General features: G+C 41.9%; 1 protein-coding gene across 12 annotated transcripts in view; it reads right to left on the bottom strand.

Annotated features, from left to right (window-relative positions):
- The window catches only part of nrcama (neuronal cell adhesion molecule a), a 432442-nt gene that overhangs the window by 252270 nt on the left and 165638 nt on the right, over positions 1-14534 (bottom strand). For all 12 annotated transcript variants that reach the window (XM_073059008.1, XM_073059018.1, XM_073059012.1 and 9 more), the window contains one exon: positions 3932-4008. The gene's annotated coding sequence lies outside the window, so the exon portion shown is untranslated. The remainder of the gene's footprint in view (positions 1-3931; positions 4009-14534) is intronic.

The following is a 14534-nucleotide window of genomic DNA, read 5'->3' as shown; positions in this document are numbered from 1 at the left end:
ATCAAGGATGCATCTCACCCTAACCATGGACTTTTTACTCTCCTCCCATCCAGTAGGTGCTACAGGAGCCTCTGCTCCCGCACCAGCAGGCACAGGAAGAGCTTCTTCCCTGAGGCTATGACCCTGCTGAACCTCACATCACAGCGCTAAGCAGTATTGCACCCATATTGTACTGTCTCAGTACTTTTATATTAATGTGCTGTAGCACTTACTATTTATTTACAGATATTTTGTAAATAACACTATTCTTTGCATTTCTGGTTAGATGCTAATTGCATTTCATTGGCTTTGTATCTGTACTCGGCACATTGACAATAAAGTTGAATCTAATCTAATAATCAACAACATCTTCCCATCTACTAAGGTCAGACTAACTGGCAAATAGTTTCCTATCTTCTGCTTCTCTCCTTTCTTGGAGAGTGTAGTGACATTGCAATTTTCCGGTCTTCTAGAACCATTCCAGAACCTAGTGATTCCTGAAAGATAATTACAAATACCTCCACAATGCCTTCATCTCAGCCACCACTTTCATCACCCTGGGATGTACGCCATCTGGTCCAAGTGACTTATCTACCTTCAGACCTTTCAGTTTCCTCAAGAACCTTCTTTCTAGTTCACACACTCGATAACTGGAACTTCCACCCTACTGCTAGTGTCTTCCACAGTGAAGACTGATGCAAAATACTTCTTCAGTTCATCTGCCATTTCATTGTCCCCCATTACTACCTCCCTAGCATCGTTTTCCAGCAGTCAAATATCCACTCCCACCTCTCTTTTGCACTTTACATTTCTGAAGAAACTTCTGGTGTCCTCTTTAATATTATTGGCTAGCTTACTTTCATATTTCATCTTTATCTTCTTAATAACTTTTTAAGTTGCCTTCTATCAGTTTTTAAAAGCTTCCTAAACCCCTAACTTCCCACTACATTTTGGTCCATGCCCTCTCTTTGGCTTTTATGTTGGCTTTGATTTCTCGTTAGCCACAGTTGTGTTATCTTTCCTTTAGAATATTTCTTCCTCTTTGGAACATATATATCCTGTGCCTTCCGAATTGCTTCTAGAAATTCCAGCCTTTGCCAGTGTTCTTTTCTAACCACTCTGGCCAACTCCTCTCTCCTGCCTCTTACTCCCTTTACTCCACTATAATACTAATACATCTGACTTTAGCTTCCCCTTCTCAAAATTCAGGGTGAACTCGATCACATTATGATCACTTCCCTTAAGGGTTCTTTAACCTTCAGCTCTCTAATCAATTCTGATTCATTGCACAACACCCAAACCAGAATAGTTGATTCCCTAGTGGACTCAATCACGAGCTGCTCTATAAAGCTATCTCATAGGCACTCTAGAAATTCCCCCTCCTGGAATCCAGCACCGAGCTGATTTTCCCAATCTACCTACCTGCATATTGGAGTTTCATGACTATTGTAACACCTCCCTTTGGGCGTGCATTTTCTATCTCCCGTTGTAACTTGTAGACCATATCCCTACCACTGTTTGGGGGTCTGTATACAACTCCTATTAAGGTATTTTTACCCTTGCAGTTCCTTAGCTCTATCCACAATGACTCAACACCTTCCAACCTTGTATCACCTCTTTCTAATGATTTGATTTGATTTTTTACCAACAGAGCAACCCCACCCCTCTACCTGCCCTTTTGGTACAATGTGTATCCTTAGACATTAAGGTCAGCTATAATCTTCTTTCAGCTATGAGTCAGTGATGCCTACAATATCATATCTGCCAATCTGCAACTGAGCTGTGTTCAACTACCTTATTCCGTATACTGCACACATTCAAATATTCACTTTCACATTCAGTCCTGAACTCACCCTTTTTGATTTTGCCCACCTTTTACATTGCAACTCATTCTGCTGGCTGCAACTTTGCCCCATCAACAGACTCTCCTCACTACTCATTGCCTGTTTGTAACCCAGCTACCTCACCTTCAGCACTATTATCCACCTTTCCTATGATACTTCTTGGAAATACATTTAAAATGTAGATAAATAGTGCAAAAATAGTGAGGTAATGTTTATAGATTCATGCACCATTCAGAAGTCTGATGACAGAAGGAAAGAATCTGTTCCAAAAAAGTTATGTCTTCAGGCTCCATTACCTCTTCTCTGATGGTTACAACCAATTCTCATGCATAAAAGTAGAAAACGGCCAAAATAGTCGAGAAAATATTCAAAATAAATTTTATTATCAGAGCACATACATGGCACCACATACTGCCACGAGATTTATTTTTGATGAGAGAACATTTGTGGTGTGAGAAAAACAATTTACATTTTGGATCAATGACCTTTAATCAGTGGTCACTGACCTGAAATATTAACTCTGTTGCTCTCATCATAAGTGCCAACTGCCCGGCTGAGTGCTTCCTGCTTTTATTTCAGATTTGAAGCACAAATTATTTCTGTGCTTTTCAATAACTTCCTGTGTTACTTGTACCACTTCCACTACCTCTTCCCAGGCAAAAAAAAAGCTCCTTAATGGTTCTGGATTGGCAGCAATAACGTCCGCCTTCAGAAGCAGTTTGCAAGTTAGTAAAAGTCCAGAAACGATTACAGTTGAGGTCTGTATATAAATTGTACATTTGCATGACATTACCACTCCCATTCCTGTTCCTTTACAGAGCTGCAAGCTCAGTTATTTGAATGTTAAAATAGTTATCAGTTATGAACACAACAGCATGGATTTTTCAGGCCTTTCCCATATACATAAATGTTTGTCCACAAGCATTTACCAAACCCTCAAATGTAAATGCAGATACGCTTTGAATGAAAGAAATCATGCACACAAAACATTTTCAATTCATCAATGTGATTGTGCACAACACTTCTGGTTAATTCTCCACAAAAAACTCAATCATCCACCCAACTAATGAAAAGATTCCATCCTTGTTGCTTGTTTCAAGTTCAGCAACTCTGTCCCAAAAACTCCATCCTCTCTCTGCTATTATTTCAAACACCCAACACCACAGCAGACTGGAAGTACAACAGTGTAATCATTTCCTGCACCGCACAAATCTTAACAAATTTATTGCAACAGACATAAAGGACCACCACCCATTCAGGCCATGCTCTCTTCTTGCCACTGCAATCAAGAAGGTGGTACAGGAGCCTCAGGACTCAAACCATCACCTTTAGGAACAGTTATTACTCCTCATGCATCAGGCTCTTGAACCAAGGGGATAAATTCATTCAGCTTCACTTGCCTCATCACTGAACTGTTACCACACCCTTTGGACACACTTCCAAGGATTCTTCATTCCATTTTCTCGTTTTTTATTGCTTTTTTTTCCTCTTTTGTATTTGCACAGTTTCTTGTCTTTTGCACATTGGTTGTTTGTCCGCCCTATTGAGTGCAGAATTTCAGTGATTCTATTCTGGTTCTTGTATTTACTGAATATGCCCATAAGAAACTGAATCTCAGGGTTATATACAGTGATAAACACATACCTTGATAATGAATTTACTTTGAGCCTAAAAAAAAATGCAACAATCAAGCCAACCATGATGGAGCAGACTAGAGGTGTCAAGTAGTCCAATTCTGCTCCCATGTCTTATGGGTCTTCACCGCGCATGGCAATTTATTTTTTTATTTTTTTATTTAGAGACACAGCACGTAACATGCCCTTTGAGCCCAACAAGCCTATGTGTAATTTTGGAATGCGGGAGGAAACTAGAGCTCCCGGAGGAAATCCAATAGTGACAGGGAGAGCGTACAAACTCCTTACAGACAGCATCAGGAATTGAACCCGGGGTTGCTGGTGCTGTAATATCTGCTATGCTACCGCGCCACCCACTGAAATCAACTTTCACACACACACAGACGCTCAACCAAAGATTTCAAATGAAGCTGTTACTCTTTCTTACACTGATTGTAATGGTGCATGGAATGGAAAGACTGTATGCACACTTACCCCAAGCTTCACAGGTTCTGCTGTACATCCAGTCAAAAGCACCGCTTGCGGACACTGCTCATGTTAATCCAAGGAGCCTGTAAGAAGAAGCACAAACTGTTAAGACAGATCAGGTTAAAAGAAAAAGGAGCTCAGTTATTTACCCCCAGTGGAAGGTGATTTCTAAGTGATCTGCCAGTTTCTGTTCGAAATCTACCGCCTGGATATCAGAAATCCCCAAGAGAGTGACGGGGAAATAAAATACCAAATGTACTGACATTAGCATTTAGTTAATAGATCTGTTCTTTGACATTTGCCCTCCCCACTTCTCCTTCTGCTGTAACATGGGGAGCTTCATGATGAATTGGAGGCCATCTCTCTCCTCCCTTACTGTCACTCTCTAATTAATGGACCAAACAGTTTCATCTTTCCACCCACTTAAAAAGATGTCCATAGTGCAGCAGTCACATCTGCACTGTATATCTATCACTGGAATTTAGATTCATCCTAAGGGATGCCTTTGCAAGCTCACAAAAATGAAAAGAAAACATTCTGCTCCAAACCAACCTTGCTTCCAGAATTTAAGTACGGTTTTCCTCATGTTCAATGTCTTAATTGATAAAGCAATGTTGCAATAACAAAATCTCTATCAGTATATACTCTGCGGAGAAAGGAATCTTTCTCCACTCAAACACTTGATTGCATTGTGTGAAAACATCAAATTTACTCTAATAAGGAACTAAAGACCAGCTGTCCTTTGAGAAGTTGGGATTTGCAATGTAACACAGGCTCAAGAATTAATCCCAATTCCACCTTCTTGGAAAAGGAGGGAGAACAAGCCCATGCTAATGGTAAGCCAGCTGTCTGAATGAGCAACAAAACTCACAACAAGCCATGCCAGTTAGCACCTCTAATAATCAAAATGGCCAAGTTCTCAAAGACACTGCTGTCACACAAGCTCTGTAGCTGAGGGTGAGAAAAACATGGGCTCTTGTCTCAACATCAGCTCTATAGCCTCTTGAACTAAGCCCATTAATCCATCTGTTGAAGGTGAGTCTGCCCCTATTGGTAGACTGACCATTGCCAATCCTCATGACGACAGCATAGAAACAAAAGAGAGGGCATATGATACAGCAAAAAAGTAATGGGAAAGTAAGAGTATTGGGAAGCTTTTAAAAGCCAACTGAAGACAACTAAAAAAGCAATAAGGAGAGAAAAGGTGAAATATAAAGGTGAGCTAGCCACTAATATAAAAGAGGATACCAAAAGTTTTTATAGATATATAAAGAGTAAAAGAGAGGCGAGTGTGGATATCGGACTGCTGGAAAATGACAATGGAGAGGCAGTAATGGGGGACAAAGAAATAGCAGCTGAACTAAATGAATATACTTGTGTCATTCTTCACTGTGGAATACACCAGCAGTATGCCAAAAATTTGAGAGTGTCAGGGGGCAGCAGTGAGTGTGGTTGCTATTACTAAGAAAAAGGTGCTTGGGAAGGTGAAAGGTCTGAAGATAGATATGTTACCTGGATCTAATGGACTGCACCCCAGAGTTCTGAAAGAGGTAACTGAAGAGATTGCAGAGGCATTAGTGGTGAGCTTTCAAGAATCACTAAATACTGGAATAGTTATAGCCTGACTTCAATAGTTGGGAAGATGTTGGAGTCCCTTACTAAAGTTGAGGTTTTGGGGTACTTGAAGGTACATGATAAAATAGGGCAAACTCAGCATGGTTTCCTTAAGGGGAAACATTGCCTGACCGATCTGTTGGAATCCTTTACATAAGTAACAAGCAGGATAGACAAAGGAGAGTCAGAGGATGTTTACTTGGTTTTCAGAAGACCTTTGACAAGGTGCAGCACATGAAACTGCTTAACAAGGTAAGAGCCCATGGTATTACATGAAGGACACCAGCAAGGATAGAAGATCAGCTGATTGACAGGAGGCAAAGAGTGGGAATACAGGGAACTTTTTTCTGGTTGGCTGCTAGTAACTAGTGGTGTTCTGCAGCGGTCAGCGTTGGGATTGCTTCATTTCACATTTTATGTCAATGATTTGGATGATAGAATTGATGGCTTTGTGGCCAAGTTTATTGGAGAGTATGAAGATAGGTGAGGGGGCAGGTAGTGTTGAGGAAGCAGAGACTCTGCAGAGGGTCTTAGATTGGAAGAATGGGCAAAGAAATGGAGACACCTCTTTCTCCCTTATTAGGGAGAGAAAGAGCCCGTGGTAAGTCGAATACCAGGAGGACGAGTAGTCTTTGGGGTAACTGCAAATCTGTGTCTTTGCTGTTGCCTTGCTCACGCTTGAGTGCTTGGTGGCGGGTGCTGATGCCTTTTTTTTTGCAGGGGGGGAGAAGGATCGTTGCTTGCTGTACTTACGTGTGGGAGGGGCTGTGGGGTTCTAACATTTAACTGTTATTCATTCTTTGGGGGCACTCCTCTGTTTTTGTGGATGTTTGCGAAGGTAAAGCATTTCAGGATGCATATTGTATACATTTTTCTGACATTAAATGTAACTTTGAAACCTTTGAGAAGTGGCAGAAGTGTATGAAAGTGTATGGCCAAACACTTTGGTAGAAGGAATAAAGGCAAAGACTCTTTTCTAAGTGGGAAGAAAATTCAAAAATCTGAGGTGTAAATGGACTTGGGAGCCCTTGTGAAGGATTCCCTAAAGGTTAACTTGCAGGTTGAATCGGTAGTAAGGAAGACAAATGCGATATTAGCATTCATTCTCAAAGGACTAGATTGTAAAAGAAACAATATAATACTGAGGCTTTATAAGGCATTGGTCAGACCACACTTGGAGTATTGTGAGTGGCTTTAGGCCCCTTATCTAAGAAAAATTGTGCTGGCCTTGGAGAGAGCGCTGAGTAGGTTTACGACAATTATTCTGGGAATGAAAGAATGAACATATGAGGAGTGTTTGATGTCTCTGGGTGTCTACTTTCTGGTGTTTAAAAGCTTGGGGGGGGGGGAATCTCATTAAAACCTATTGAATATTGAAAGACCTAGACAGAGAGAACGTTTTCTATAGTGGGGAAGTCTAGGACCAGAGGGTGCAGCCTCAGAATAGAGGAACATCCCTTTTGAACAGGGATGAGGAGGAATTCCTATAGCCAGAGGGTGGTGAAACTGTGGAATTCATTACCAAAGGAGCCAAGTCATTGAGTACATTTAAAGCAGAGATTGATTGGTTCTTAACTGACAATGACATCAAAGGTTACAGGGAGAAGGCAGGTGAACAGGGTTGGAAGGAATAATAAATCAGCCATGATGAAATGGTGGAGCGGACTCAATAAACCAAATGGCCTCATTCTGCTTCCATGTCTTACGGTCTTTTCGCTTTAAGATAAGGTTCTTCTTTCACAGTGAAGGTGCCTGCTGCCATGCTGTTTGGCACATTGTTTAAATAGGATTGATTCAGAACAGTTAACACAGTTAAAAATTTAGAAGTCTTGACATTACATGGAGTGCAGCACAAGCAGACTCGACTGCACTCCATAAACTCATGCTAACTGGAAGGGTGAGAAGGGACTTAATTGAACCTTAACGATTCTGATGGGTCTTGATAAATAGACAGGGAGAGGACCTTTCCTGCAACTGATTAAGGGTTCACTCTTTGAAACTGAGATAATATTGTGCCTGTGAAGGTCATGAGTCCTTGGAACACTACCTCAAAGTGTAGAAGAAGAGACAAATATTTTTGAGACAAAAGCACATGGACTATTGATCAACAAGTGGTGAAAGTTTATCAGGAGTAGATGGGAAGGCTGAACTGAGATTACAAATAAGTCAGCCTTGACCGTACTAAGCTGTGAAACGGTTTGAGTGGCTGAGCGGCCAACTGCTGCTCCGAATTTGCTCATTCATCGTCACTGCCCCATTACTACCCTAACAGCGCACTAGTTCTGATAGACTATGAGCTGTGCCAAGGAAACATAAATATCTCATTTTCATGTAATGAGCTGTTCAACAGCAGCAGCACAACACAGTCAATGTCAAAACCATGGGTCAGACCAGCCACAGCAATTAAGTCCAAAATGGTGACGGACTATTAAATAATCAATGTTCATTTTAGTACATCAAAAAGCTAACAGGACCAGAGTCTTCTTGAACATCTCCTCTCCAGCCCAGCATGCAAGTGCCTAGGACAAGGGCATGCAGTGATTTCAAGATGGTAAGGCGATAATTCATCTCAGATTCCTCCGAAAGTACCACCTTTCACACAAAGAAAAATACTTGCAGACAATTCAATTCATTGCCAGAGGGGATACTGCAAAAGTCAAGGGACTCAACAACATTCTGATTGCAGAGCTGGGAGATGTTCTGGAACCATCTGGTCTCAAGCCTGGCTGTTCCAGCTCACCTCCCACAGTAAAAATCCAGGAAAAACTTTCCATTGCTTGAGGTTGCAACCAGCTGAAAGAAATATGCCCTCTTTTCATTATTATCATTGTAGCTGGCTGGTGGCGTAGTGACATCAGCCCCAGACTTTGAGGCAAATGGTCCCGGGTTCAAATCCTGCCGGCTCCTTGCATGCTTTCCATCCTTGCTGGGTCAGGCACAAAAAACAAACAAATGCTAAAGAACTGGCAAGCTGCTGCCCAATGTGCCATGAGGCACAGAGAGGAGCAATGATGACATTACTACAGTGAAGGAGGTACTGGAGCTTGAGCAACCACAGTTAGCAATTCAGAAACAACTCCTCCTCACCCATGAGATTTCTGTACAGACCACGAACTCACAAACACTACCTCATTATTCACTTTTTTTTGCGACATTTAGTTTTGTAATTTATAGCAACACATACAAAATGCCAGAGGTCAGGTAGTATCCATGGAGCCTAATGTCAGGCCGATGCTCTCCATCAGGATTGGAAAAGGGGTAAAGGCTAAAACAAGAAGGTGGGGAGAGGGGTAGGAGTGCAAGCTGGCAAAAGATAGATGAGACCTGGTAGGGGAGAGGATGAAGAGAGCAGCTAAGAAGTGATAGTTGGAAGAGGCAAAACATTGAAGAAGAAATCTGATAAGAGAGGACAGTGAGCCATGGGAGAAAGAGAAGGAGGGAGAGCACCAGGGAGAGATGATGGACAGGTAAAGAGAAGAGAAGGGGTAAGAGGTGAACCAGTATTGGAAATGGAAGCAAAAGAAAAATTACCAGAAGTTAGTGAAATCAATGCTCATGCCATCAGGTTGGAAGCGACCCAAATGGAATATGAGGTGTTGCTCCTCCAACCTGACGGCAGCTTCATCATGGCAGTAAAGGAGGCCATGGACTAACATGACGGAATGGGAAAGGGAAGTAGAATTTTTGAAGGAAATGACATTTACACCAGAGGGGTTTCACAGGAGAAATGCCAACTATACCCATCCTATCTACTTATATATTTAGCAGCATTCCTCCTGGTGAAATCTTCACTTTTACCATCCTGGATGGGATGGGAGAGGGGGTTGATTGGTGAACCACGGCCTGGAATATTAAGTAGACTGACTCTGTAAATGTAGTGGTTGGCTCACACCAGAGGCTTCAATAACTAATTACAAGTGCCTCACCTCCCAAAACCACTCCACTGTAGAAGGCAACCTGTCTGGAGTGTGATGGGACACTATCCACTCATCTGATGAGTGCAGTTTCACTAGTAGCCAGCAGGTTTGTCAACATACAGGACAAAGCAGTTCACTTGGATGGCATCGCAAATCACAGCCTTGAACCACTTCCTCCATCACTTCACAGAGGGCATAAACACTGAAATGGGCTGCAGCAACTCAGTGCAAATCTTTCAATAGCATTTCACACCCATAACTTCACAATACAGCACTTCTATCACAAACTATTTCACACACCAAGACCCACACCACTGTGTACTGGGAACGAACAGTGTCCCATCACCATGGGCTGTGACCTGGGGTGATACAAAAGCAGAGCACCAATAAAAACTGCTACCCACTGTCCATCTCATTTCCTGCAGTTTATCAATCTGAATGTAAAGAGTTTAATTTTTTTTATAAGAAAAAGAAACAGCAATCCTCTTTTAAAAGTCCTTATTTGCTCTGGTTTCAACACCACAGGACAGAAGTTGAAAACTGCATCTAAAACAGCACTTGTGCGAATCTCCATAGAGAACCGTGACTACAGCAAAACAGCGTGACGGGCCAGCCTCCTCACAATAGATACAGTTATAAAATCCTCCTCCTTTGAATCCTCAATAGCTTCCATGCAGAACCGAAGAGGACTCTCCAGGAAGGAGAAAGGTTCCTGAAAGGGAACTGTAATGAGGGAGGGAGGGAGTCTTCCTTTGTGCTTGATGTGGACTATTGTTCTTCTAACTGAAAAGAGACGACTTGAGCTCTGATGTGAGAAGCATCGGGGGAAAGCAAGGTGGGGGGTGGGGTGACAGAAGGGAATTAAATTCGAACATCTGGATATGTAGTGGGACCCAATTGACAGGGGGAGTCACGTGAGGAAGGTCATGGATACGTCGCTTCCCCTGACTAAGATCCATTGCTGTACCACAACTACAGGCTTTACTCTTTCTGAAGATTGTAACCCCATTAACCTTACAAAATTCCAGAGAGAGTGGATCAATCTGACTAGCTGCAAGTCAGATAATTACCAGTTAAGATATAAAAAGATGCGAAAATTGAAAGCAAGCTGAAATGATAAATTATGACTTCTCATTTATAAAGCTATATTGTGCAATATAAAGTTAGATTGAATCGGAAATCAGTGATTTTTTTGTAACAAGTGTTCACAGAGAACAAAAAGCAGACATCAGAGAAGGAAAGGAGGATTATCATCAGTTTTGCAATTGTATTCTTTAAAATATTATTTCCCAAATCCACTCCGTCAGTCATTTTATGTTTAACTGCAATGTGCGAATACAGTTAGTGGCACAGTGATGCAGCTCGTAGTGCCACTGCCTCACAACCCAGGTTCAGTCCTGACAGTGTACGTGTGGAATTTGTATGTTTTTCCTGTGTCCAAGTGGGATTCCTCTGGTTCTCAAGTGCCCTCCACATTCCAAAAGAATGTGCCAGTTGCTGGGACAATTGGCCACTGTTAATCAACCCTAGTGTGTTGATGATTGGTTGATGGGAAAGTGAGGAGAACAAAATGTTTTACAAAAAGAATTAGAGCAAAACTGGGTGATCAGTGGTCAACAGAGACCCATTGGGTAAAAGGGCCTGTCCCGTGACTCTACAAATAATCAGAATCAAAATTAATATCACTGGCAAATGTCGTGAAATTTTGTTGCATTTGTGGCAGCAGTATATTAGGAAATAACGTGAATTACAGTGTATCTACGTATTTATATAAATTAACTAGTTAAATTAAATAAGCAGTCCAAAAATAGAAACAAAAAAGTAGTGAGGTAGTGTTCATGGGTTCAATTTCCATTCAGAAATTAAATGGCAGAGGGGGAAAGCAGTTCCTGATTTTTTACGCATGTGCCTCCAGGCGTCTGTACCTCCTTCCTGATGGTAGCAATGAGTCTTGGGTGATAGGTATCCTTAATGATGGATGCTGCCTTTTTGAGGTGTCGCTTTTTGAAGATATTCTGGATACCATGGAGGCTAGTGCCCACAATGGAGCTGACTAAGTTTACAACCCTCCTCAGCTTATTTCCAATCCTGTGCAGTAGCCTCCACCACCCGCACTAGACAGTGATGCAGCCAGTTAGAATGCTCTCCAGCTGTGGAAATTGTGAGTGTCTTTGGAGAGATACCAAATAACAAGGAAGAGCAGAGGAAAGCCTAAACCTTACACAACCACAGAATGCACGTGTATACACGACAAGTTTTAGTTCTATTCTGGCTAGACCTTTGGTAGCACATGTGGACATACAACAACAGCTTTTACATGGAGCATCTAAACCGGCACAGAACAATGATCCAAATTCAATGAGAAAAGGCTGTCAACCTGAAATGTTAGTCTTGCTTTTCTCTGCCCTGAAACTGCTTAACCTGCAGTGCCCTTTCAGCATTTCACTATTTTATTTCAGAGCAAAAGCAACTAGCTCAAGGGTCTAAGTTGCCACATCTTGCAGAGATCTCTCTATATGATTCAGAAATCAGCTGCCCCATCTTGGCCTTTCTCCAACAGACCAATGGAGAAGGTCATACAGCAGCAACTAATTCATCCAACCTTATGTTCTATTATTTCACCTTAACAAATTTAAACCACTTCAACAAATTCAAAACACCAGCACTAGCCTGACCAATGGTCCATCTCAGGGAGCAAGAATGAGTCTAGAGTCAGCATTTCTGGACATAAAACAACCTCAGCTCATACTATTCAACAGAGCATGCGTTGTTTTAGTGACATCCTCAAGCAAGTCGGCATGACTCTCAAACTGAAGACTTTGGGGGTGCTGCTTCACAGCAACGGAGAGCTGAGTTCAATCAGGATTTCTGGTGCTGTCTCTGCGGAGTCTACATCTTCTTCTGTAGCTCTATGCATTCCCTCTGCTCCAGTTTTGTCCCACATCCCAACAATATAGGTCAGCAGGTTAATATGACCACTATAAATTGGTCTGGGTCTGTGTGACTGGGAGAATCTGGGAGGGTGAAATGAGATTAGTTTAGGATTAATGTAAATGGGTGACTGATGGTCAGCATGGATTCAGTGAATCAAAGACCCAGTTTCCATGGTGTATCCCTTCATGACTGAGTTCTAGCAGGATGCATTTACTTTTCCACATTGTATATAAAACAATAGCAGACAATCTCTTTAATTGCACACTTGGATTGAAGTCCACATCTGGCAAGTAGCATGAATCATTCATTGTTCCTGTCAGTAAGTTATAATGTTACTGAAAACACACAGAATGCATCAACTAATTTGGTCCATTTCAAATATGGAAACTTTGTCATGTGATCAGCTCTCGTTGAGGTACAGAACACATTCGAAGAATGCCAACATCCACAACACCCCTGTGATATCAATTCTCTTATGTTTCCTTTCCAGTGCAGAAGTGGGCACTGGTTGTAATGACTGAATATGAACGAAGAGGAAGTGGGCGGTGGTTACAACGACTGAATCTGGACTACAGCAGTGGAGCTATCATCAGTGTATCACATGTTTAGCACATAACCCAGAATGAACATCTACCAACAAGTCTCTCTTGCCTTTGCCTTTCCTCCTTTAAACAATTTAATTTGCTTCCCTCCCTTTATTCAGCCAAATCCCAAAAACTCAGACCTTTAAAGCTGGACGTTGCAAGTGGGAAACAAAACCCAGGCCATAAAGGACAAGCAGAAAAGAGAAAAGTCCCTCTGCATATTTTTATCCCTTCCCATTGCTGTGCCTGTGTTTATTCGTGTTTAGTGCAGGCTGGGATGCGAAGAGAAGGCAACAATGGAGGAGAACTATTTTGACATCACACTGTCAGTCTGAGAGATTCGACACAAAAGCGCCATCCTTCAGTGGCTCCATAGAGTGGAGCATTCCCCTTTCAGTTCACAGCTATGATCAATGGCCATTAGAAACTGCTGAAAGCAACATGTACAACTATTTCTGAAGGGCTTTATTGGAGCCCCGTTTATGCAAGGGCACAATTAAATCCTTTAGATGAACACATAAGATGTAACACTCTCAATCCTTGGCATTCTTGTGCTAAACTATTCTGCAACTCTTCTCCCAAGACACAAGCAATACCTGCCCATCACTTCATAGGAACATAGAAAACCTACAGCACAATATAGACCCTTCAGTCCACAATGCTGTGCCGAACATGCACTTACTTTAGGAATTACCTAGGGTTACCCACAGCCCTCTATTTTTCTGAGCTCCACTTCATTGTCAGGATATAGGAAAACATCAAGTAGAATTCACAGTGCTTGGAAGAGATTTCAACAGAAATAAAATATCTGACTGTTCCTCCACAGAGTATCTACCTACCTCCCCCAGTGACTTGCTGTCATTCAGATAAATGCTTGTGGAACATTCTCAATACTGTCTCCAGTGCAAATATGGAGACCAAAATTGTACACAATATCCAGTTGAAATGTAACATTTGTAGCAAGAGTTCCCCATTTGTATACTCCAGCCTCTCGGCAATATAATGTAACATTCAATTTGCTTTTTCTGTTTACCTGTGTCTGCATGCCAACTTTGTATTTCATGCACAAGGGCACACAGATCACCTCGTACCACAACGCTTTGTTGAGTTTCGCCATTTTAACAAGTTTGTGATTTCTGTTCTTCTCACTGGAGAAGAAAACCGCACACTTTCTTAAATTATCCTTCAAGTGCCAGATGCTGAACATTGTGGACATGCTACGCTGGCACCGGAATGAGTGGCGACACTTGCGGGCAGCCCTCAGCGCATCCTTAGTTTGTGTTGATTATCAACGCAAATGACACACTGCACTGTATTCTTTGATGTAGATGTGATAACTAAAGGGATATGAATCAGTGTCACATGCCCCGCTAGTGCCATCACATTGTCATTGGGCTATATACGCACTACGGGTGGTCTTGGGATCACCGAGAAAGCCTTAATCAAAAGGCCACAGGAACATTCCTGAAACAAACAAAGCAGTCAAGCTTCATTCTTAGAGGGCTTGAGTTACAAGGAAAAACTGGATAGGCTGGGACTAAAGAAGGCTAAGAGGTTACA

The sequence above is a fragment of the Hemitrygon akajei genome, chromosome 10, assembly GCF_048418815.1.
Source record: "Hemitrygon akajei chromosome 10, sHemAka1.3, whole genome shotgun sequence".
Classification (NCBI taxonomy): Eukaryota; Metazoa; Chordata; class Chondrichthyes; order Myliobatiformes; family Dasyatidae; genus Hemitrygon; species Hemitrygon akajei.
Note: the sequence above shows the minus strand (reverse complement) of the source record. Positions and strands in the feature narration are given on the sequence as shown.